Raw genomic sequence first — 26,054 nt, forward strand, 5'->3', positions numbered from 1 at the left:
TATGCTCTCTCTAATTCTCTCTTTCTTTCTCTCTCTCTCGAGGACCTGAGCCCTAGGACCGTGCCCCAGGATTACCTGACATGATGACTCCTTGCTGTCCCCAGTCCACCTGACTGTGCTGCTGCTCCAGTTTCAACTGTTCTGCCTTATTATTATTCGACCATGCTGGTCATTTATGAACATTTGAACATCTTGGTCATGTTCTGTTATAATCTCTACCCGGCACAGCCAGAAGAGGACTGGCCACCCCACATAGCCTGGTTCCTCTCTAGGTTTCTTCCTAGGTTTTGGCCTTTCTAGGGAGTTTTTCCTAGCCACCGTGCTTTTACACCTGCATTGTTTGCTGTTTGGGGTTTTAGGCTGGGTTTCTGTACAGCACTTTGAGATATCAGCTGATGTACGAAGGGCTATATAAATAAATTTGATTTGATTTTGATTTGATGTACCATCGTGGCCCCCCTTCATAATGTCCACTTATGTACCATCGTGGCCCCCCTTCATAATGTCCACGTATGTACCATCGTGGCCCCCTTTCATAATGTCCACTTATGTACCATCGTGACCCCTCTTCATAATGTCAACTTATGTACCATTGTGTCCCCCCTTCATAATGTCCAGTTATTTACCATCGTGTCCCCCCTTCATAATGTCCACTTATGTACCATCGTGGCCCCCCTTCATAATGTTCACGTATGTACCATCGTGGCCCCCTTTCGTAATGTCCACTTATGTACCATCGTGGCCCCCCTTCATAATGTCCACTTATGTACCATCGTGGCCCCCCTTCATAATGTCCACTTATGTACCATCATGGCCCCCCTTCGTAATGGCCACTTATGTACCATCGTGGCCCCTCTTCATAATGTCCACTTATGTACCATCGTGACCCCCCTTCATAATGTCCACTTATGTACCATCGTGGCCCCCTTTCATAATGTCCACGTATGTACCATCGTGGCCCCCCTTCATAATGTCCACTTATGTACCATCGTGGCCCCCTTTCATAATGTCCACTTATGTACCATCGTGGCACCTTGCACTTTTTTCAAGTAACTCACAATTTTCACAAAAAATATGTTGAAATTTACCAAAATATTTGGTCTCCACAATTCTGTTAATATTACCAAACTTTTTTTTTTTTAAAGAACTTAATATATCCATTTAAATCAGATAATAAACAGAAATGGCATTGATACTATTATTGACACCCTAGACTTAATATTTGGTAGCACATAGATCTGGACTCATTGCTGGCCACATCAGAACAGTCCAGTGTTTTATCTTGAACCATTCCTGGGTGCTTTTTGAAGTGTGTTTGGGGTCATTGTCCTGCTGGAAGACCTATGACCTTCAATGAGGACCCAGTTTTCTGAAATTGGGTCTGACATTACACTCTAAAATGCCTTGTTATTCTCCTGATTTCATGATTCCATGCACACGTTCAAGGCACCCAGTGCCAGAGGCAGCAAAGCAGCCCCAAAACATCACAGATGTCTGACTGTAGGGAAGGTGATATAACATCACAGATGTTTGACTGTAGGGAAGGTGATATAACATCACAGATGTTTGACTGTAGGGAAGGTGATATAACATCACAGATGTTTGACTGAGGAGAAGGTGATATAACATCACAGATGTTTGACTGTAGGGAAGGTGATATAACATCACAGATGTTTGACTGTAGGGAAGGTGATATAACATCACAGATGTTTGACTGTGGGGAAGGTGATATAACATCACAGATGTTTGACTGTGGGGAAGGTGATATAACATCACAGATGTTTGACTGTAGGGAAGGTGATATAACATCACAGATGTTTGACTGTAGGGAAGGTGATATAACATCACAGATGTTTGACTGTGGGGAAGGTGATATAACATCACAGATGTTTGACTGTGGGGAAGGTGATATAACATCACAGATGTTTGACTGTAGGGAAGGTGATATAACATCACAGATGTCTGACTGTAGGGAAGGTGATATAACATCACAGATGTTTGACTGTAGGGAGGTGATATAACATCACAGATGTTTGACTGAGGGGAAGGTGATATAACATCACAGATGTTTGAGGGGAAGGTGATATAACATCACAGATGTTTGAGGGGAAGGTGATATAACATCACAGATGTTTGACTGTGGGGAAGGTGATATAACATCACAGATGTTTGACTGTAGGGAAGGTGATATAACATCACAGATGTTTGACTGTAGGCAAATAGCATTAGTGATGATAAGATACAGTGCACTGGCTGGCTTGTGTGTAGGTGTGTGTGTGTGTTTGGGAGGAGGGGTGTGTGAATGGCAATGCTATTTGGCATGCAGGACGTTGGTAGTGGTTGCTGTGACATAGTAGTGCGGCGCGTCTCGGGCTGTATGGAAGCGGACCAAAATGAATTGACACATGGTCTAAAAGCTCATTGTTGTAAAAACACAGCGGAACAGATTGAATCTCCAGTTCCGTGTGGTTCCTCCCAGTACCTTGAGCGTCTCCATGTTATTGTGTAGTTCTCCCAGGTATTTGTTGTAGTCACCAGACAGGGTGAGCAGCTCTATGTAACGGGTCTGCAGCAACGTAGTCTGGGAAAGAAAGCACCGTTAAATAATGGAGACACACAATGACACAAACCCCTCAGAGACAGAGACATACAGTGCCTTCGGAACGTATTCACACCCCTTGAACTTCCAATGGATCACATTGAGATTGTAATATAACAAATCTCCCCGGCGTGAAATCGTTCCCAATCGTTCTGATCGCGTTCTGATCGCGTTCTGATCGTGTTCTGATCGCGTTCTGATCGTGTTCTGATCGTGTTCTGATCGCGTTCTGATCGCGTTCTGATCGCGTTCTGATCGTGTTCTGATCGCGTTCTGATCGCGTTCTGATCGTGTTCTGATCGCGTTCTGATCGCGTTCTGATCGCGTTCTGATCGCGTTCTGATCGCGTTCTGATCGCGTTCTGATCGTGACGTCATGCTGAAAAGTTTCTCCCGGCGTGAAATCGTTCCCAATCGTTCTGATCGTGTTCTGATCGTGTTCTGATCGCGTTCTGATCGCGTTCTGATCGTGACGTCATGCTGAAAAGTTTCTCCCGGCGTGAAAATGTTCCTGGTTCAGTAATTGGACATGCATCTCTTTATGTGGATGGCTGAGCTCGTGCGGATGAATCCCTCTCACACTCCCCCCACCTCAAAAAAACTATTCTGTGGGCAAGCGCATACACTTCACACATCTGCCAATCAATGTTGGCCTGGAGTATTGACACTGACCAATCAGAAGCTTGTTGAGGCATAAGGTCAACGATTAAATACCCAGATTTGTGCATCAAAGTGCTGAGGGTTGATGTGAGAAGAGATTTTTTGCGATTGCAAAGACTTGGGCGCTACTTTTTCGATTGACAGTGCATATACTGTATTTGTTAGTTAGTTAGATAGCTAAAACAAGGGCGAGGGAGGGTGTGAGAGAAACATCCGCATGAACTCAGACATCCACGTAAAGAGACGCACATGCAATTATTGAACAAGGAACATTTTCACGCTGTGGAAATGTTACAACATGAAGTCACTATTTCACTCTGGGAAGATTTTTACTTGACACCCGACACACAATACCCCATTCTGTCAAAGTGGAATTGTTTTTCTTTTGTTTTTCTCAAAGGGTTATGTTTAGGGCAGATCCAACCCAACACATCACCGAGTACCACTCTTCATATTTTCAAGCATGGTAGTGGCTACATCATATCATGGGTATGCTTGTCATTGGCAAGGACTAAGGATTTTTTTAGGATAAAAATAAACTGAATAGAAAGAACTAAACACACAAAAATCAGTTCAATCTGATTTTTAACAGAAGATAAATTTCCCTGTCAGCAGGACAATTACCTAAAACACAAGGCCAAACAGACACCGGAAGACACATTCCCCTGTCAGCAGGACAATTACCTAAAACACAAGGCCAAATATACCCTGGGAGACAAATTCCCCTGTCAGCAGGACAATTACCTAAAACACAAGGCCAAATATACCCTGGGAGACAAAATTCCCCTGTCAGCAGGACAATTACCTAAAATTACCTAAAACACAAGGCCAAATATACACTGGAGTTGCTTACCAAGATGACATTGGTTGCATCACCGCCTGGTACGGCAACTGTTCGGCATCTGACCATAAGGCGCTACAGAGGGTAGTGCGTATAGCCCAGCACATCACTGGGGCCAAGCTTCCTGCCATCCAGGACCTGTATATCAGAGGGTAGTGCGTATAGCCCAGTACATCACTGGGGCCAAGCTTCCTGCCTTACTGGACCTGTATATCAGAGGGTAGTGCGTATAGCCCAGTACATCACTGGGGCCAAGCTTCCTGCCTTACTGGACCTATATAATAGGTGGTGTCAGAGGAAAGCCCATAAAATTGTCAGAGACTCCAGTCACCCAAGTCAAAGACTGTTTTCTCTGCTACCGTACGAGAGAGAAGGATTATCACCACAGCAAGTAAGGTACTTGGAGTCAAACAGACAGGCCTGGATGAGATCTTTAAGGTCAGGACCCTCCGCAAGGCTCACAAAATCATTTTAGACCCAAGCCACCCCCTGTACACGGACAGAACTACTCCCCCTCTGGGTATAAGGCCCCCCTCAACAGGAAAAACACAACTACTCCCCTCTGGGTATAAGGCACCCCTCAGCAGGAAAAACACAACTACTCCCCTCTGGGTATAAGGCCCCCCTCAGCAGGAAAAACACAACTACTCCCCTCTGGGTATAAGGTACCCCTCAGCAGGAAAAACACAACTACTCCCCTCTGGGTATAAGGTACCCCTCAGCAGGAAAAACACAATACTCCCCTCTGGGTATAAGGTACCCCTCAGCAGGAAAAACACAACTACTCCCCTCTGGGTATAAGGCCCCCCTCAGCAGGAAAAACACAACTACTCCCCTCTGGGTATAAGGCCCCCCTCAGCAGGAAAAACACAACTACTCCCCTCTGGGTATAAGGCCCCCACAGCAGGAAAAACACAACTACTCCCTCTGGGTATAAGGCACCCTCAGCAGGAAAAACACAACTCCTCCCCTCTGGGTATAAGGCCCCCTCAGCAGGAAAAACACAACTACTCCCCTGGGTATAAGGCACCCCTCAGCAGGGTATAAGGCCCCCCTCAGCAGGAAAAAACACAACTACTCCCCTCTGGGTATAAGGCCCCCCTCATCAGGAAAAACACAACTACTCCCCTCTGGGCACAGGTATAAGGCACCCCTCAGCAGGAAAAACACAACTACTCCCCTCTGGGTATAAGGCACCCCTCAGCAGGAAAAACACAACTACTCCCCTCTGGGTATAAGGCCCCCCTCAGCAGGAAAAACACAACTACTCCCCTCTGGGCACAGGTATAAGGCACCCCTCAGCAGGAAAAACACAACTACTCCCCTCTGGGTATAAGGCACCCCTCAGCAGGAAAAACACAACTACTCCCCTCTGGGTATAAGGCCCCCTCAGCAGGAAAAACACAACTACTCCCCTGGGCTGGGTAAAGGCACCCCTCAGGAAAAACACAACTACTCCCTCCCCTCAGGGAAAAACACAACTATAAGGCACCCCTCAGGGAAGGAAAAAAAACACAACTACTCCCCTCTGGGTATAAGGCACCCTCAGCAGGAAAACCCTCAGCAGGAAAAACACAACTACTCCCCTCTGGGTATAAGGCCCCCTCAGGGAAAAACACAACTATAAGGCCCCCTCAGCAGGAAAAACACAACTACTCCCTCTGGGTATAAGGCCCCCTCAGCAGGAAAACACAACTATAAAGGCACCCCTCAGCAGGAAAAACACAACTACTCCCCTCTGGGTATAAGGCACCCCTCAGCAGGAAAAACACAACTACTCCCCTCTGGGTATAAGGCACCCCTCAGCAGGAAAAACACAACTACTCCCCTCTGGGTATAAGGCACCCCTCAGCAGGAAAAACACAACTACTCCCCTCTGGGTATAAGGCACCCCTCAGCAGGAAAAACACAACTACTCCCCTCTGGGTATAAGGCCCCCCTCAGCAGGAAAAACACAACTAGACAATCATTTGTGTCAGGTGTGATATCCCTCCTAAATAGCTCAGGCTAAATTTCCTAAGGACTCAGTAAGAACAGCAGGTTAGTCTTTAAAAATAAAAATGAAATGGTATGTGACTGTTATGAAAGTTGTATTGTCAATTTTGTTTTGTATTTAAACGCCACTTTAAATGTGTACATTTAACACTGCATGGGGACAGTAAAGTTCCCCATGGGGACAATAAAGTTCCCCATGGGGACAATAAAGTTCCCCATGGGGACAATAAAGTTCCCCATGGGGACAATAAAGTTCCCCATGGGGACAATAAAGTTCCCCATGGGGAAAATAAAGTCAGTAAGTAAGTAAGCAATACAGGAGCGCCAAGTCTAGGACCAAAAGGCTCCTTAACAGCTTCTACTCCAAAGCCATAAAACTGCTGAACAATTAATCAAATGGCCACTAGACAATTACATGGACCCCCTTCCATTTGTTTTGTACACTGCTGCTACTCGCTGTTTATTATCTATGCATAGTCACTTCACTACCCTACCTAGATGTACAAATGACCTCTAACCTGTAACCCCACACACTGACTCGGTACCGGTACCCCCTGTACATAGCCTCGTTATTGTTATGTTATTGTGTTACTATTTTTGTTTATTTGGTCATTATTTTCTTAAATCTTCTTGAACTGCACTGTTGGTTAAGGGCTTGTAAGTCAGCATTTCACGGTAAGGTCTACACATGTCGTATTCGGCGCATATGACAAATAAAGTTTTATTTGATTTGACATGGAATGTTCCCGAGTGGCCTAGTTTCAGTATGGACTTAAATTGTCTTGAAAATCTATGGCAATGATCAATGATCAACAACCAACTTGACAGAACTTAAATAATTGTTTTAAGAATAATGTGAAAATATTGTACAATACAGGTGAGCACAGCTTTTAGACACTTACCCAGAAAGGCTCACAGCTGTAATCGCTGCCAAAGGTGATTCTAACATGTATTGTCTTAGGAGGTTCAATACGATATATTGGTGTTTTATTTTTTTTATTTTGTTTTGTTTTACAAATGTTAAACATTTTCGGCCACTTTGACGTTACAGAGTATTTTGTTTAGATCGTTAACAAAAAAGGACAATAAAATCCATTTTAATCCCACCTTGTAACACAACAAAATGTGTAAAAAGTCAAGGGGTGTGAATACTTTCTGAAGTCACTGTAGATACTGAGTGGGCTGTGTGTGTAACAGAGATATAGAAATAAACGTCCCTTTTTCAGGACCCTTTTTCAGGACCCTAAGATTATTCATAAAAATCCAAATAACTTCCTTCACAGATCTTCATTGTAAGGCGATTAAACACTGTTTCCATGCTTGTTCAATGAACCATAAACAATTAATGAACATGCACCTGTGGAACGGTCGTTACGACACTAACAGCTTACAGATGGTAGGCAATTAAGGTCACAGTTCTGAAAACTTAGGACACTAAAGAGGCCTTTCTACGGACTCTGAAAAACACCAAAAGAAAGATGCCCAGGGTCCCTGCTCATCTGTGTGAACGTGCCTTAGGCATGCTGCAACGAGGCATGAGAACTGCAGATGTGGCCAGGGCAATAAATTGCAATGTCCGTACTGTGAGACGCCTAAGACAGAGCTACAGGGAGACAGGATGGACAGTTGATCGTCCTCGCAGTGGCAGACCACGTGTAACAACACCTGCACAGGATTGGTACATCCGAACATCACACCTGCGGGACAGGTAAGGGATGGCAGAAACAACGGAAACAATTGTCCTAGTTACACCAGGAAAGCACAATCACTCCAGCAGTGCTCAGACTGTCCGCAATAGGCTGAGAGAGGCTGGATTGAGGGCTTGTAGGCCTGTTGTAAGGTAGGTCCTCACCAGACATCACCGGCACAACGTCACCTATGGGCACAAACCCACCGTCGCTGGATCAGACAGTAATAGCAAAAAGTGCTCTTATCTGACGAGTCGTGGTTTTGTCTCACCAGGCGTGATGGTCGGATTTGTGTTTATCTTCGAAGGAATGAGTGTTACACCGAGGCCTGTACTCTGGAACGGGATCAATTTGGAGGTGGAGGGTCCATCATGGTCTGGGGCGGTGTGTCACAGCATCATCGGACTGAGTTTGTTGTCATTGCAGGCAATCTCAAAGCTGTGCATTACAGGGAAGACATCCTCCTCCCTCATGTGGTACCCTTCCTGCAGGCTCATCCTTACATGACCCTCCAGCATGACAATGCCACCAGCCATACTGCTCGTTCTGTGCATGATTTCCTGCAAGACAGGAATGTCAGTGTTCTGCCATGGCCAGCGAAGAGTCTGGGCCCTTTTGGATTGGAGCGTGAGGGCTAGGGCCATTCCCCCCAGAAATGTCCGGGAACTTGCAGATGCCTTGGTGGAAGAGTGGGGTAACATCTCAGAGCAAGAACTGGCAAATCTGGTGCAGTCCATGAGGAGGAGATGCACTGCAGTATTTAATGCAGCTGGTGGCCACACCAGATACTGACTGTTACTTTTGATTTTGAACCACCCCTTTGTTCAGGGACACATTATTCTACTTCTGATAGTCACATGTCTGTGGAAATTGTTCAGTTCATGTCTCAGTTGTTGAATCTTGTTGTGTAAATACAAATATTTACACATGTTAAGTTTGCTGAAAATAGACGCAGTTGACAGTGAGAGGACGTTTATTTTTTTGCTGAGTTTAGACACACATTTTAAAAGTATCTTTGTTGACTGGATGTTGTGATTACTGTTTACCTCCTCAGTGAGTTTAGTAGAAGGAGATTGTAGCATGGTCCTCTTCATAGGGATGTTTAGTAGAGTCTCCAGACCAGCACTGTATGAGGCCAACTCCAGCTCATAGTCCTAAAAACATAAAGTCACATTAAAACAAATGTACAATACAAACATATTTTATTACATCCCAGAAATGTTAAAACAGACAGGTACTGTTAGATATAATGTGTCAGAAATGGTCTGTACCTTGATGGAGTTGACGCAGGCGTCAGTGTCTCCAAGAACACTCACCACACTCTCCCTCTTCCCCTTGATCTCAGAGTTCAGCACCTAGACAGACACATACATTCAGATGTTGGGTTAAATTGACTCCAATAGACACTGAACAACTGGACTGTTTTAAAAAATTGATTAACCTTCTGCTGGTTGAGGTGTTCGTCCAGGGCTGTGATGCTATCTATCTTGGTGGCCTGCAGCGCGTCATGTTTCTGACGAGTAGCACAAATCCACTCACTGAGGACTGAGCTCGTGGTTGTGTACTGCTGGAGCAGATGGAGGTACCCCTCCAGGTCCCGCAGTCTGAGAGAAGCGAGATACAGTTTTTTGTAAATAGAAACAGGAAGTCTGTAAACAAGAATCAGAGGGACGACACACAACAAAACAGATCAAACTACGGAGTGAGATATACACTATATTTACAAAAGTATGTGGACACCCCTTCAAATTAGTGGATTCGGCTACTTCAGCCACACCCGTTGCTGACAGGTGTACACAATCTAGCACACAGCCATGCAATCTACATAGACAAACATTAGCAGTAGAATGGCCTTACTGAAGAGCTCAGTGACTTTCAAAGTGGCACCGTCATAGGATGGCACCTTTCCAACAAGTCAGTTCGTAACATTTCTGCCCTGCTAGAGCTGCCCCGGTCAAGTGCTGTTTTTGTGAAGTGGAAACGTCTTGGAGCAACAACGGCTCAGCCGCGAAGTGGTAGGCCACATAAGATCACAGAACGGGACCTTCAAGTGCTAAAGTGTGTAAAAATCGCTTGTCCTCGGTTGCAGCACTCACTACCGAGTTCCAAACTGCCCCTGGAAGCAACGTTAGCACAAAAAAACTCATCAAGAGCTTCATGAAATGGGTGTCCATGGCCGAGCAGCCGCACACAATCCTAATGTCACAATGCGCAATGCTAAGTGTTGGCTGGAGGTGTGTAAAGCTCGCCCCCATTGGACTCTGGAGCAGTGGAAACGTGTTCTCTGGAGTGATGAATCACGCTTCACCATCTGGCAGTCCGACGGATGAATCTGGGTTTGGTGGATGCCAGGAGAACGCTACCTTACACAATGCATTGTGCCAACTGTAAAGCTTGGTGGAGGAGGAATAATGGTCTGGGGCTGTTTTTCATGGTTCGGGATATGTCTATTGTATGTCTACTGTAGTGAGAATGAGATAAGGAACAGCTAAGGAACCGAAAAGGTGTAGATAGATAAGGTAAAGACAGGTCCATACCTAGAGTCTAGCTGGCTCTGGAGGCGTCTCCAGCGGTCAGACAGCTGGTTGACCTGTTCGCTGTATATGGACAGGTCCACGTCACACCTGTGGAAGGCTCTGCCCACCTGGCCATTCCAGTGGACCGCCTTCCCCAGCTCCGTCTCCATGGAGACCAGGACGGCCCTCTTCCCCTCCAGCTCCGCCCTCATACTCTACACACACACACACACACAACAGAACAACCTAGATTTTAATCAGAAAGTTAACTGTCCCTTTTAGAGTACATACCGAGAACCCAAATAACCACAAAACTCACAGACTTCAAAACATTTACTAGAGCCCTATAAAATCTATTTTATTTTTTGGCAAATTCCGTTTAGTTTTTTCCCAAATTCCGTTTTCTCAGTTTTATTTTTCCAAGTTTCAGATTTTTCCCCTTTTCAGGTTTTCTCAAAATGGACACTTACCCTCCCCCATCCCCAATGGACATTTATCATTGCTACAGTTGTAAACGTGTAAACAGTATATTATTATTATTTTTGACTCATCACATCTTTTTCTTGTCCTGCACTGTAGGAGCTCAGAGCATAAACATTTCACTTAAGCCTGAGATGACATCAGTGACCCTGTGCATGTGACTAATAAACTCACCTAATTAAAAAAAATACAACAAATAATCACTTCTTTTTTGTTTTACGGAAAACAATCAAATTGGATGTTCTAAGTTCACAACAGTGCTTAAACCACATCAGGAGAGCACTTTTGAGGTGTGGGAAAGATCTAAGAAATTATTCCCTTTAATTCAAGTGCACACCAGCAAGAGACTTGCTTGGTGAGCAGTGTTTCTGTAGCACACATGTGAGTACAGAGTTTGCTAAACAAATCACCACTGGATTGATACAAATAATCATTATATCATTCTGCCAGACAGGCAGAGACTACTTTGTCATTTACATTTAATTGAGATCATTTTTTGGAAAGCCAGAAGACGGGTGTCATTAGCTTCATCGCTTAGGGCTACATCAATAAAATAAAAAATAAATTGTTCAATTCCGTTTTAATGTCTGGATTCCGTACTCGTTTTCCACATCACGGATTTCATTGGGCCCTAATTTACAAAACGGACCGTTGTATCATAGAAGTACCACATACAGCTAACTGACAGGCTGAATAATTGATGTGACAGCACCGCAATTCCCACATTCTTTGTGCTTGTGTGTCATACAGTAACTGTTACCTTCAGAGTGGACCTGTAGTCCCCCACCTCTGCAGGATTCAAGGATGTGGTCTCCTTCTCTGTCAGTCTGGCCTCATGGACCTTAATGATGTCCTCAGCCCTGGACACACTTTGCAGGAGGACCCTTAGAGCCCGCAGCCTGGGAGGGAGAGAGGGGCGGAGGACAGAGGAGAGAGAGAGAGAGAAGAAGGGGGAGAAATGCAAAGAATGAGAGAGAGATGGAGAGAGAGAATTTGTCAAAATAAATTAGTTACACTTGAGCAATGAGTGGTGAGTGTGTATGGATGAGTTTGTCTGTTATTAGAGCACCACTATGGGTATACTGGCAAGGTAACTTGGCTGTGGGTGTATGCTCATACACTACAGTATAATGTTTACCTCTGTAGGTATGCTGCGAAGCACTCGTCCAGACTGCCCAGTCTCTCGTTGATGAGGCCGAGTTGGCTGTGTAGGAACGTGGCTTTGTCAGAGTCAGTCATGTTCTCCAGTTCCTTCAGAACACGCTCATTTAGACGCAGGTACTCCTCACGGATAGAGTCCACGTCTCGCTGTACAGACTGGGGAAAACACACACACTTAGTCACATGCACAAACCCAAACCTACATACGCAGTAGTAGTCCTAGTAAAGTACACTCCTAGGTATATTCTATCTGTGTGTGTGTGTGTGTGTGTGTGTGTGTGTGTGTGTGTGTGTGTGTGTGTGTGTGTGTGTGTGTGAGTACCTCTAGCTGTGTGATCCTCAGGCCGTGTGCTCCATCCTCTGCCAGACAGATGTGGATGTGCTGAGTAAGCCCCGCCTCTGCCCCCTCCAGTCTCAGTCTGAGCTCGTGCAGCTCCGTCAGGCTCTGTGATGTCACCGACGCCACCTTCTTCTTCACCACTACCTTCTTCACATGATCTTGCTTAGTCCCCACTACCTTGTCTTCCTCTTTCTCGGCCGCCAGTATCCTGGCTTCCTCCTCTGCTTTGATCTTCTCCTCGTTGCCGGTCTGTTGTGCAGCTAGGGACAGAGAGATGAAATGCTGGTGTCATTTACTGTGAGGTACAGATCCAATTTAGGTTATTGACATGCACTCAAGAGTAGTCAGGTGTATATCTTCTCACTGTAAACAGGTAGCTGGACCAGCAGGCGGTCGTAGTGAGCATGGGCTCCAGTGTACTGGCTCTCGATGCTCTGCTTGTCCTCGTCCTTGAACATCTCGGAGCCATGGCAACAGTGGGTGAACTCGGAGTAGTGTGCCTCCAGACTCTTCAGGATGCTGCGGTACTCCTCAGGACGCATACGGGACAGCTGAAAGGACACAATAATGCAGTTATCGTTCAATTTTTTTTCAAAGGGCATACTTATTTAGGTTATATATTGTTATTACCATTTTTAGGTATTTTTTTTGTAATCTTAGTATAAGTAAACAGTGGGCTGTGAAGCAAAGCGCAACCCTGACACTTGAGCTAGTGGTCATCTAAGTAGTTACAAGGATGTGTTTACGGAGATGATGGTGGTGACAATGATGGTGGTTACCGCAGTGACTTATAGACTTACCATGGTGACGGTGAGTGAGTTGATACGTGTGAGGGCCTGGACATAGTACTGCCAGGAGATGAGACTCTTGATGTTGATGTAGAGCTGATTCCACACAGACAGGATGGCCTCATAGTACTGCTCATTCCTGATGGACCACACAACACAGATGGTGATTTAATTTTCACATTGTGTGTGTGTGTGTGTGCGTGTGCGTGTGTGTGTGTGTGTGTGCGTAATGCGTGTCTTCATGTGTGTGTTCTTACTTGTTGGCCAGGTTGATGCCAAGGGAGTTGGGTGGTGGCACCAGCAGACAGACAGAGGGCACCAGCATGTCCAGTCCTCCTGGTCCTGTTACCTGCCACTTACTGCGCTGGGAGTTATCTTTCAGTATGCCCTCGTTGCCCTTCAGAATCACCTTCTATAGAGGGACATGCACAATGTTAGATGCATGTAAGAGAGAGAGCTTGTGTGTGTGTGTGTTCATGTCTCGGACCTGGTCTTGTTTGAAGTCACACAGGGCCTGTACCATAACAGGACTACAGCTCTTCTCCTCTTCAGGGTTACGTGGTCTGAGCCTCACGATGCTCTTGGACTTGTTGACCAGGTGCTGCACCTGCCTCTTATTCTCCATGATTCGCTCCTTCTCTTTCTGTTGGAGGTTAAGGGTCAGAGGTCAATATCCCTACCAGAGGAAAGGGGGAGCAATTCTATTCTATCTTCACAAATTACTTCCTATTCCACACGTAGTGAACTAGTCCTTCACCAGAGTGACTACACTCTTAGAAGAAATATGTCCCTTCTCCCATTGGAGAACTCTTTGAAGAACCCTTTTTGGTTGCAGGTAGAACCTTTTGTTCCAGGAAGAACCCCTTTGGGTTCCATGTAGAACCCTTTCTACAGAGGGAACCCAAAAATGGTTCTACCTGGAATCAAAAATGGTTATCTTATCGGGACAGCCAAAGAACCCTTTTTTCCAAGAGTGTATAGTACAGTCTGTAAGTAGTGCTCTATATGCAGAATTGGGTGTTTGAGATATAACATTGTACAGTATATCTGTGGTACCTTCAAAGATGTACAGGTCTTACCTCCAGGCCTTTGAGTAGTTCCAGCAAGTTTTCAAGGGGCGTGTTTCTGTCGCTGGTGAACTTCTTACGGATGTTCTCATGCGCCTTCTGCAGCTTATTGTACATCTCATTGGCCTCCTTGAAGAACTCGCTGTAGTCAGCATTCTCCTTCAGGTGGACATGGATACACTTGGTGATCTGGAGGAGCCAGCTCCACTGGGTCTGCAGAGTGTCCATGTAGGCCTGGAAGAAATTTAAAAAGAAGGATAGAGGGATTAAAGAACGAATAAAAGGAAAGGAAGATGAGAACTCATCTCAAAATAACCATCCCAGCAAATTAGACATTGCTAGACATTGCTAGATATCATGGGCCCCAGGAAGAGTAGCTTTTGCGACTGTAACAGCTAATGGTGATCCAAATAATCAAGTAGATATTCTCCTAGACAGACATCTCCTAACCTCGATCTTGTCAGAGGCAGGGTGGGGGTTCTTCAGAAGGCTGTCCACTTTCAGCTTCAGTTTATTCAGGTCCTTATCCTTCTCCTCCAGGGCACTCATCAGTTTCTGACAGAGAAAAACAACACTGTTTTACAGACAACACAGTTAGGGAAAAACTGGAGAGATAGAATGACTGTTTGGCCCTGGGGACCCATTGGGACTGAAAAAATGATATGTGGTTTCATTGCACAAGTCTCAGAGGTTTGGCAATTGGCATTATACTTCCCCAGGGTACATAATGCAAAACAGATTAACAACACATAATGATATACAGACACACAATACACTAGACGTCACGGGACTAGAGACTGCCAAACATCACCAATGAACAGGAACAATTACAGCTGGCCTGCGTCCCAAATGGCACCCTATTCCCTACATTAGTGCAGAGCCCTGGTTAAAAGTAGTGCACTAAATATGTCAAATGTCACCCTATTCCCTACATTAGTGCAGAGCCCTGGTTAAAAGTAGTGCACTAAATATGTCAAATGTCACCCTATTCCCTACATTAGTGCAGAGCCCTGGTTAAAAGTAGTGCACTAAATATGTCAAATGTCACCCTATTCCCTACATTAGTGCAGAGCCCTGGTTAAAAGTAGTGCACTAAATATGTCAAATGTCACCCTATTCCCTACATTAGTGCAGAGCCCTGGTTAAAAGTAGTGCACTAAATATAGGGAATAGGGTTCCATGTGGGATGCCTGTATGTATGTATACAGGCAGCCTGTATTGCCTCTATGGGAATCATCGATTAGCCTCTCCACCCTCCCACTGTGACACTTCCCCCTCTGACGCTTGATCTTTAACCGTTGGCCCAGTCCTTACCGAGTAGCTCTCCTGCTTCTTGGGGATGTAGAGGTCGATGTTCTTGTCCCCCCAGTCGAACACCAGCTCCTCCTCCTCTCTCACGTTCACCCACATGATCTGTCTACTGATCGCCTCAATGATCTGCTGCATCTCCCTCAGCTGGTCGCTACGACCATGAGACATTCTCTGACAGAGCGATAAACGTGGTGAGACTCATCAGTAGTTAGGTACAATCAATAAAGTCACACATCCATTGTGGCACGACTAACATAGACAGACGAATGAAAACAAAGATGTTCAGTACAACACAAACCGAAAGAAAGATGATATAATGGTACAACAACCGTATTATACAGTAATGCAGGGGGGGTGTGTGTGTGTGTTTTCCCCAGAGCCTCTGTCACCTGCAGCGTGTCCCATTCCTGATCCAGAGCATACTGGTTGGCCTTGTCTCCTTTCTTAATCTGTAGGGAGGAACACACAAACACTGAGAGAGAATCACACACAAACACACTCCCAGAAATAGAATCTGTATGAGAGACAGTGTGAAAGTAACTGTGTCTGTGTTTGTGACAGGTGTATGTGTGTGTGTCTGAGTGTGTGTATGTGTGTGTGTTTGAGTGTGTGTATGTGTGTGTTTGTGACAGGTGTATGTGTGTGTGTGTGTATGTGTCTGTGTTTGTGACAGGTGTATGTGTGTGTGTGTGTGAGTGTGTGTGTATGTGTGTGTTTGTGACAGGTGTATGTGTGTGTGTGTGAGTGTGTGTATGTGTCTGTGTTTGTGACAGGTGTATGTGTGTGTGTGTGTGAGTGTGTGTATGTGCGTACCCACCAGTTCAACCTTGGCCTTGTCCACCTCGGGGCTTCTCTGTATCGAGCTGTGGAACTTGCTGTGGCTGATCAGCTGGTGTTCAACGTCTGCCGAGTTATCTCCCCACTGAGCGGTCTCTATCAGATGCTGGAATACAAACACATTACGATCACATTATAACTGCATCTAAAATACATTATAACTACATCTAAAATACATTATAACTGCATCTCAAATACATTACATTACATTTACATTTAAGTCATTTAGCAGACGCTCTTATCCAGAGCGACTTACAAATTGGTGCTTTCACCTTATGACATCCAGTGGAACAGCCACTTTACAATAGTGCATCTAAGTCTTTTAAGGGGGTGAGAAGGATTACTTTATCCTATCCTAGGTATTCCTTAAAGAGGTGGGGTTTCAGGTGTCTCCGGAAGGTGGTGATTGACTCCGCTGTCCTGGCGTCGTGAGGGAGTTTGTTCCACCATTGGGGGGCCAGAGCAGCGAACAGTTTTGACTGGGCTGAGCGGGAACTGTACTTCCTCAGTGGTAGGGAGGCGAGCAGGCCAGAGGTGGATGAACACAGTGCCCTTGTTTGGGTGTAGGGCCTGATCAGAGCCTGGAGGTACTGAGGTGCCGTTCCCCTCACAGCTCCGTAGGCAAGCACCATGGTCTTGTAGCGGATGCGAGCTTCAACTGGAAGCCAGTGGAGAGAGCGGAGGAGCGGGGTGACGTGAGAGAACTTGGGAAGGTTGAACACCAGACGGGCTGCGGCGTTCTGGATGAGTTGTAGGGGTTTAATGGCACAGGCAGGGAGCCCAGCCAACAGCGAGTTGCAGTAATCCAGACGGGAGATGACAAGTGCCTGGATTAGGACCTGCGCCGCTTCCTGTGTGAGGCAGGGTCGTACTCTGCGGATGTTGTAGAGCATGAACCTACAGGAACGGGCCACCACCTTGATGTTAGTTGAGAACGACAGGGTGTTGTCCAGGATCACGCCAAGGTTCTTAGCGCTCTGGGAGGAGGACACGATGGAGTTGTCAACCGTGATGGCGAGATCATGGAACGGGCAGTCCTTCCCGGGAGGAAGAGCAGCTCCGTCTTGCCGAGGTTCAGCTTGAGGTGGTGATCCGTCATCCACACTGATATGTCTGCCAGACATGCAGAGATGCGATTCGCCACCTGGTCATCAGAGGGGGGAAAGGAGAAGATTAATTGTGTGTCGTCTGCATAGCAATGATAGGAGAGACCATGTGAGGTTATGACAGAGCCAAGTGACTTGGTGTATAGCGAGAATAGGAGAGGGCCTAGAACAGAGCCCTGGGGGACACCAGTGGTGAGAGCGCGTGGTGAGGAGACAAATTCTCGCCACGCCACCTGGTAGGAGCGACCTGTCAGGTAGGACGCAATCCAAGCATGGGCCGCGCCGGAGATGCCCAACTCGGAGAGGGTGGAGAGGAGGATCTGATGGTTCACAGTATCGAAGGCAGCCGATAGGTCTAGAAGGATGAGAGCAGAGGAGAGAGAGTTAGCTTTAGCAGTGCGGAGTGCCTCCGTGATACAGAGAAGAGCAGTCTCAGTTGAATGACTAGTCTTGAAACCTGACTGATTTGGATCAAGAAGGTCATTCTGAGAGAGATAGCGGGAGAGCTGGCCAAGGACGGCACGTTCAAGAGTTTTGGAGAGAAAAGAAAGAAGGGATACTGGTCTGTAGTTGTTGACATCGGAGGGATCGAGTGTAGGTTTTTTCAGAAGGGGTGCAACTCTCGCTCTCTTGAAGACGGGAGGGACGTAGCCAGCGGTCAGGGATGAGTTGATGAGCGAGGTGAGGTAAGGGAGAAGGTCACCGGAAATGGTCTGGAGAAGAGAGGAGGGATAGGGTCAAGCGGGCAGGTTGTTGGGCGGCCGGCCGTCACAAGACGCGAGATGTCATCTGGAGAGAGGGGAGAAAGAGGTCAGAGCACAGGGTAGGGCAGTGTGAGCAGAACCAGCGGTGTCGTTTGACTTAGCAAACGAGGATCGGATGTCGTCGACCTTCTTTTCAAAATGGTTGACGAAGTCATCGGCAGAGAGGGAGGAGGGGGAGGGGGAGGAGGATTCAGGAGGGAGGAGAAGGTGGCAAAGAGCTTCCTAGGGTTAGAGGCAGATGCTTGGAATTTAGAGTGGTAGAAAGTGGCTTTAGCAGCAGAGACAGAGGAGGAAAATGTAGAGAGGAGGGAGTGAAAGGATGCCAGGTCCGCCGGGAGGCGAGTTTTCCTCCATTTCCGCTCGGCTGCCCGGAGCCCTGTTCTGTGAGCTCGCAATGAGTCGTCGAGCCACGGAGCGGGAGGGGAGGACCGAGCCGGCCTGGAGGATAGGGGACATAGAGAGTCAAAGGATGCAGAAAGGGAGGAGAGGAGGGTTGAGGAGGCAGAATCAGGAGATAGGTTGGAGAAGGTTTGAGCAGAGGGAAGAGATGATAGGATGGAAGAGGAGAGAGTAGCGGGGAGAGAGAGCGAAGGTTGGGACGGCGCGATACCATCCGAGTAGGGGCAGTGTGGGAAGTGTTGGATGAGAGCGAGAGGGAAAAGGATACAAGGTAGTGGTCGGAGACTTGGAGGGAGTTGCAATGAGGTTAGTGGAAGAACAGCATCTAGTAAAGATGAGGTCGAGCGTATTGCCTGCCTTGTGAGTAGGGGGGAAGGTGAGAGGGTGAGGTCAAAAGAGGAGAGGAGTGGAAAGAAGGAGGCAGAGAGGAATGAGTCAAAGGTAGACGTGGGGAGGTTAAAGTCGCCCAGAACTGTGAGAGGTGAGCCGTCCTCAGGAAAGGAGCTTATCAAGGCATCAAGCTCATTGATGAACTCTCCGAGGGAACCTGGAGGGCGATAAATGATAAGGATGTTAAGCTTGAAAGGGCTGGTAACTGTGACAGCATGGAATTCAAAGGAGGCGATAGACAGATGGGTAAGGGGAGAAAGAGAGAATGACCACTTGGGAGAGATGAGGATCCCGGTGCCACCACCCCGCTGACCAGAAGCTCTCGGGGTGTGCGAGAACACGTGGGCGGACGAAGAGAGAGCAGTAGGAGTAGCGGTGTTGTCTGTGGTGATCCATGTTTCCGTCAGTGCAAAGAAGTCGAGGGACTGGAGGGAGGCATAGGCTGAGATGAACTCTGCCTTGTTGGCCGCAGATCGGCAGTTCCAGAGGCTACCGGAGACCTGGAACTCCAAGTGGGTCGTGCGCGCTGGGACCACCAGATTAGGGTGGCCGCGGCCACGCGGTGTGGAGCGTTTGTATGGTCTGTGCAGAGAGGAGAGAACATGGATAGACAGACACATAGTTGACAGGCTAGAGAAGAGGCTACGCTAATGCAAAGGAGATTGGAATGACAAGTGGACTACACGTCTCGAATGTTCAGAAAGTTAAGCTTACGTAGCAAGAATCTAATTGACTAAAATGATTAAAATGATACAGTACTGCTGAGGTAGGCTAGCTGGCAGTGGCTGCGTTGTTGACTTTGTAGGCTAGCTGGCAGTGGCTGCGTTGTTGACACTACACTAATCAAGTCGTTCCGTTGAGTGTAAAGTTTCTACAATGCTGCTATTCGGGGGCTAGCTGGCTAGCTAGCAGTGTTGATTACGTTACGTTGCGTTAAAAGAACGACAATAGCTGGCTAGCTAACCTAGAAAATCGCTCTAGACTACACAATTATCTTTGAAACAAAGACGGCTATGTAGCTAGCTATGTAGCTAGCTACGATCAAACAAATCACACCGTTGGGACTGTAATGAAATGAAATGAAAATGTGATACTACCTGTGGAGCCTCACAACCACAACACACACCTTAACCTTAACACAAATACACATCTTAACCACAACACACACACACACACACACACACACACACACAGCTCAACCACAACACACACCTTAACCATAACACAAATACACCCTCAACCACAACACACACTCACACACAGCTCAACCATAGGGAGTAGGCTCCCATGCTAGAACACTGCCACTAGGTGGTGATAGAGTATCCTTACCCTCTAAGCCTAACACTAAAAACCAACCAAGAAGAAAATGTGGTATGTCAGGAATTCACCAATAGACAGGGAGTCTGGGCCACTAACACCAGAACTTTCACCTAGGTTTGTGCAAAGGGGGGGTGCATAGTATGAGTGTGTGTGTGTACAAAGTATTCTACTTGGTACAATGCTTAACATTCAGTTACACTACGTCTAGCCTCCAGCGTGACTTCTGCATGTGTGTACAAGTGTCAAAGCAGGCATAACCGCCAACACAGCCTGCTCTATCCTTTCTGTTCGTTCTCCAGTTTGCAAAAAGCAGGCAGTGGAAGGTGTTCAATGGCAAGGATGACTTTCATCACCGGTGGTTGTGAGCACTGTACATTGCAGTGGGAGGGTTAAGGGTTACTTTAAGACAATACTGTGTGTGACAATAACACATAAATGATCAATGGAAAAATGAATTTCCAAGTTTATCAAGACATTTAGTACAATAATGTTATCTGTCTGCCAATTGAAGCGCAACAGAAGTTGGGTGATGCAACAGGACAACGACCTAAAACAAAGAAGTAAATCAACAACAGAATGGCTTCAACAGAAGAAAATACGCCTTCTGGAGAGACCCAGTCAGAGTCCTGACCTCAACCCAATTGAGATGCTGTGACCTCAAGAGAGCGGTTCACACCAGACATCCCAAGAATCTTGCTGAACTGAAAGAGTTTTGTAAAGAGGAATGGTCCAAAATTCCTCATGACCGTTGTGCAGGTCTGATCCGCAACAAAAGAAAACATTTGTTTGAGGTTATTGCTGCCAAAGGAGGGTCAACCTGTTATTAAATCCAAGGGTTCACATACTTTTCCCACCCTGCACTGTGAATGTTTGCACGGTGTGTTCAATAAAGACATGGAAACGTATAATTGTTTGTGTGTTATTAGTTTAAGCAGACTGTGTTTGTCTATTGTTGTGACTTAAATGACGATCAGAACAAATTTTATGACCAATTTATGCAGAAGTCCAGGTAATTCCAAAGGGTTCACGTACTTTTTCTTGCCACTGTAAGTGTGGGGGAATGGAGAAGATTCCCAAAAGTGTCAAAGGTTCAAGTGTTTCAAAATGATGACTTTAATACTATATGAACTGGGGGTGTTTTGCAACACATTGTCAGAACCATTTGTGTCTCACACTAAAAAAATATATCTACCAGTAAATGCAACAAGTAATATGTTAATGTCCATATAGAGTATTGAAAAATACTAAAAACAAATATATATATATATATATATGACATCTTCCTGGCAGGTTGCAAATACACAACATTGACGCTGTGCAAATCATATGTAACTCATATGTGTCATACGCTTTCCTGCCCTGGCATTACACATATGACTGCAGGCAGTTCATCTGAAGGGGAACAGGTGGTATCAATAATATTATGCAATCCTGTAGCATATGCCTTCCTACACACATGTGTCCTGTAGGGTGTGGTTCTCCTTACCTTCTGGTGTCCAATCCAGGCCATGGCCTCATTGAAGCTCCACCCAGCTTCCTCCCAAGCGCCACTCCCTCTGCTCCCCCGGCTCCGCCTCTGCATGGTTCCGTTTATGGCCATGTGGACTCCCGTCAACTGGTCCCTACACATCTCCACACTATGGAGGGGGTAGGGGGAGTGGGAGGAGAAGGGGGAGCAGGGGGAGAAGGGGGAGCGGGTGGAGAAGGGGGAGCGGAGAAGGGGGAGCGGGGGAAGGGGAGAATGGGGGACCGGGGAGAAGGGGGAGCGGGGGAGAAGGGGAGCGGGGGCCAAGGGGAGAGGGGGAGAGGGAGAAGAAGGGGGCGGGTAGAGAAGGGGGAGCGGGGGAGAAGGGGGAGAGGGAGAAGAAGGGGGGCCAAGGGGAGGGGTGGAGAGGGAGAAGAAGGGGAGCGGATGGGGAGGGGGAGCGGGAGGAGAAGGGGAGAGGGAAGGGGAGCAGAGGGGGAGAAGGGGGAGGGGAGAGGAGAAGAAGGGGAGCGGGAGAAGGGGGAGAGAGGGGAGAGGAGAAGAAGGGGGAGTGGGGGAAAGGGGGGCGGGAGAGAGGAGAAGAAGGAGGGGCAGGGGGAAGGGGAGGGAGAAGGGGAGCGGGGGAGAAGGGGGAGCGGGGGAGAGGGAGAAGAAGGGGGAGCGGGGGAGAAGGGGAGGGGCGGGGGGAGGGAGAGGGGGAGAGGGAGAAGGGGGAGTGGGGGAGAAGGGGGAGGAGGAGGGGAGAGGGGGGAAGAGAAGAAGGGGGAGTGGGGGAGAAGGGGAGCGGGGGGAGAAGGGGAGAGCGGATGGAGAAGGGGGAGCGGGGAGAAGGGGGAGGGGTAGAGGAAGAAGGGGGAGAAGGGGGAGGGAGGGAGGGGGAGGAGAAGAAGAAAGGGGGAGCGGGGGAGAAGGGAGCGGGGAGAGGAGAGAAGGGGGAGAGAAGGGGGAGCGGGGGAGGAGGGGGGAGAGAAGGGGGGGGGGGGAGAAGGAGGAAGAGGGAGAAGAGGGAGAAGAAGAATAATAAACCCTAACAGGGTAGAGGAATAATAAACCCTAACAGGGTAGAGGAATAATAAACCCTAACAGTGTAGAGGAATAATAAACCCTAACAGTGTAGAGGAATAATAAACCCTAACAGGGTAGAGGAATAATGAATAATAAACCCTAACAGGGTAGAGGAATAATAAACCCTAACAGGGTAGAGGAATAATAAACCCTAACAGGGTAGAGGAATAATAAACCCTAACAGTGTAGAGGAATAATAAACCCTAACAGTGTAGAGGAATAATGAATAATAAACCCTAACAGTGTAGAGGAATAATAAACCCTAACAGTGTAGAGGAATAATAAACCCTAACAGTGTAGAGGAATAATAAACCCTAACAGTGTAGAGGAATAATAAACCCTAACAGGGTAGAGGAATAATAAACCCTAACAGGGTAGAGGAATAATAAACCCTAACAGGGTAGAGGAATAATAAACCCTAACAGTGTAGAGGAATAATAAACCCTAACAGTGTAGAGGAATAATAAACCCTAACAGTGTAGAGGAATAATAAACCCTAACAGGGTAGAGGAATAATAAACCCTAACAGTGTAGAGGAATAATAAACCCTAACAGGGTAGAGGAATAATAAACCCTAACAGTGTAGAGGAATAATAAACCCTAACAGGGTAGAGGAATAATGAATAATAAACCCTAACAGTGTAGAGGAATAATAAACCCTAACAGGGTAGAGGAATAATAAACCTAACAGTGTAAGGAATAATAAACCTAACAGTGTAGAGGAATAATAAACCCAGTGTAAGGAATAATAAACCCTAGTGTAGAGGAATAATAAACCCTAACAGTGTAGAGGAATAATAAACCCTAACAGGGTAGAGGAATAATGAATAATAAACCCTAACAGGGTAGAGGAATAATAAACCCTAACAGGGTAGAGGAATAATAAACCCTAACAGTGTAGAGGAATAATAAACCCTAACAGGGTAGAGGAATAATAAACCCTAACAGGGTAGAGGAATAATAAACCCTAACAGTGTAGAGGAATAATAAACCCTAACAGGGTAGAGGAATAATAAACCCAGTAACCTAACAGTGTAAGGAATAATAAACCCTAACAGTGTAGAGGAATAATAAACCCTAACAGTGTAGAGGAATAATAAACCTAACAGTGTAGAGGAATAATAAACCCTAACAGTGTAGAGAATAATAAACCCTAACAGTGTAGAGGAATAGAGAGGAATAATAAACCCTAACAGGGAGGAATAGAGGAATAATAAACCCAGTAACAGGGTAGAGGAATAATAAACCCCTAACAGTGTAGAGGAATAATAAACCCTAACAGTGTAGAGGAATAATAAACCCTAACAGTGTAGAGGAATAATAAACCTAACAGGTAGAGGAATAATAAACCCTAACAGGGTAGAGGAATAATAAACCCAGGGTAACCTAACAGTGTAGAGGAATAATAAACCCTAACAGGGTAGAGGAATAATAAACCCTAACAGAGAGGAATAATAAACCTAACAGGGTAGAGGAATAATAAACCCTAACAGGGTAGAGGAATAATAAACCCTAACAGTAGAGGAATAATAAACCCAGTGTAACAACAGGGTAGAGGAATAATAAACCCTAACAGTGTAGAGGAATAATAAACCCTAACAGTGTAGAGGAATAATAAACCCTAACAGTGTAGAGGAATAATGAATAATAAACCCTAACAGTGTAGAGGAATAATAAACCCTAACAGGGTAGAGGAATAATAAACCCTAACAGGGTAGAGGAATAATAAACCCTAACAGTGTAGAGGAATAATAAACCCTAACAGTGTAGAGGAATAATAAACCCTAACAGGTAGAGGAATAATAAACCCTAACAGTGTAGAGGGAATAATAAACCCTAACAGTAGTAGAGGAATAATAAACCCAGTAAGGAATAATAAACAGGGTAGAGGAATAATAAACCTAACAGTAACAGTGTAGAGGAATAATAAACCCTAACAGTGTAGAGGAATAATAAACCCTAACAGTGTAGAGGAATAATAAACCCTAACAGTGGTAGAGGAATAATGAAACCCTAACAGTGTAGAGGAATAATAAACCCTAACAGGGTAGAGGAATAATAAACCCTAACAGGGGAATAATAAACCCTAACAGAGAGGAAATAAACCCCTAAACCTAACAGTGTAGAGGAATAATAAACCCTAACAGTAACAGGGTAGAGGAATAATAAACCCTAACAGGGTAGAGGAATAATAAACCCTAACAGTGTAGAGGAATAATAAACCTAACAGTGTAGAATAAACCCTAACAGGAATAATAAACCCTAACAGTGTAGAGGAATAATAAACCCTAACAGGGTAGAGGAATAATAAACCCTAACAGTGTAGAGGAATAATAAACCTAACAGTGTAGAGGAATAATAAACCCTAACAGGGTAAACCCTAACAGTGTAGAGGAATAATAAACCTAACAGGGTAGAGGAATAATAAACCCTAACAGGGTAGAGGAATAATAAACCCTAACAGGTAGAGGAATAATAAACCTAACAGAGTAATAAACCCTAACAGAATAATAAACCCTAACAGGGTAGAGGAATAGAGGAATAATAAACCCTAACAGGGTAGAGGAATAATAAACCCAGGGTAGAGGAATAATAAACCTAACAGTGTAGAGGAATAATAAACCCTAACAGGGTAAACCCTAACAGTGTAGAGGAATAATAAACCCTAACAGAGAGGAATAATAAACCCTAACAGGGTAGAAACCTAACAGTGTAGAGGAATAATAAACCCTAAAAGGGTAGAGGTAATAGAGGAATAATAAACCTAACAGTGTAGAGGAATAATAAACCCTAACAGTGTAGAGGAATAATAAACCCTAACAGGGTAGAGGAATAATAAACCCTAACAGGGTAGAGGAATAATAAACCCTAACAGTGTAGAGGAAAAAGGGAAAGAGAGGTATATTGTACGGAGCAATATTAGTCATCTGTTTTGCGTGTGTCTGACCTCAAACAGTGAGAGGGAACGGGGAATAGAGAGAGAAACAAGGAGAATGGATATTGGTTTATCTGTATGCGGTAGTGGTGGTCATCTCATAGTGTGTCTAACCTTCGGACCACGCTGTCATTGGGTTGTCCCATCTGTCTGAGGTCCAGAGCACAGGCCTTCAGCTGCTCTAAGGTCTCTCTGGCCAGGGCCATGTAGTGATCTGCCTCCACTGTGCCGCGCCCAGAATCGCTGCCCTGCAGGACACACGGGGAAATGTCAGACACACGTTATGACTTTGTACATCAGGTTCAGT

At 45.9% G+C, this 26,054-nt stretch overlaps 1 pseudogene; it reads right to left on the bottom strand.

The window, feature by feature from the left end:
- Positions 1-26,054, bottom strand: part of LOC115145387 (desmoplakin-B-like) — a 46,580-nt pseudogene that overhangs the window by 10,975 nt on the left and 9,551 nt on the right.

Source organism: Oncorhynchus nerka, linkage group LG17 (assembly GCF_034236695.1).
Source record: "Oncorhynchus nerka isolate Pitt River linkage group LG17, Oner_Uvic_2.0, whole genome shotgun sequence".
Classification (NCBI taxonomy): domain Eukaryota; kingdom Metazoa; phylum Chordata; class Actinopteri; order Salmoniformes; family Salmonidae; genus Oncorhynchus; species Oncorhynchus nerka.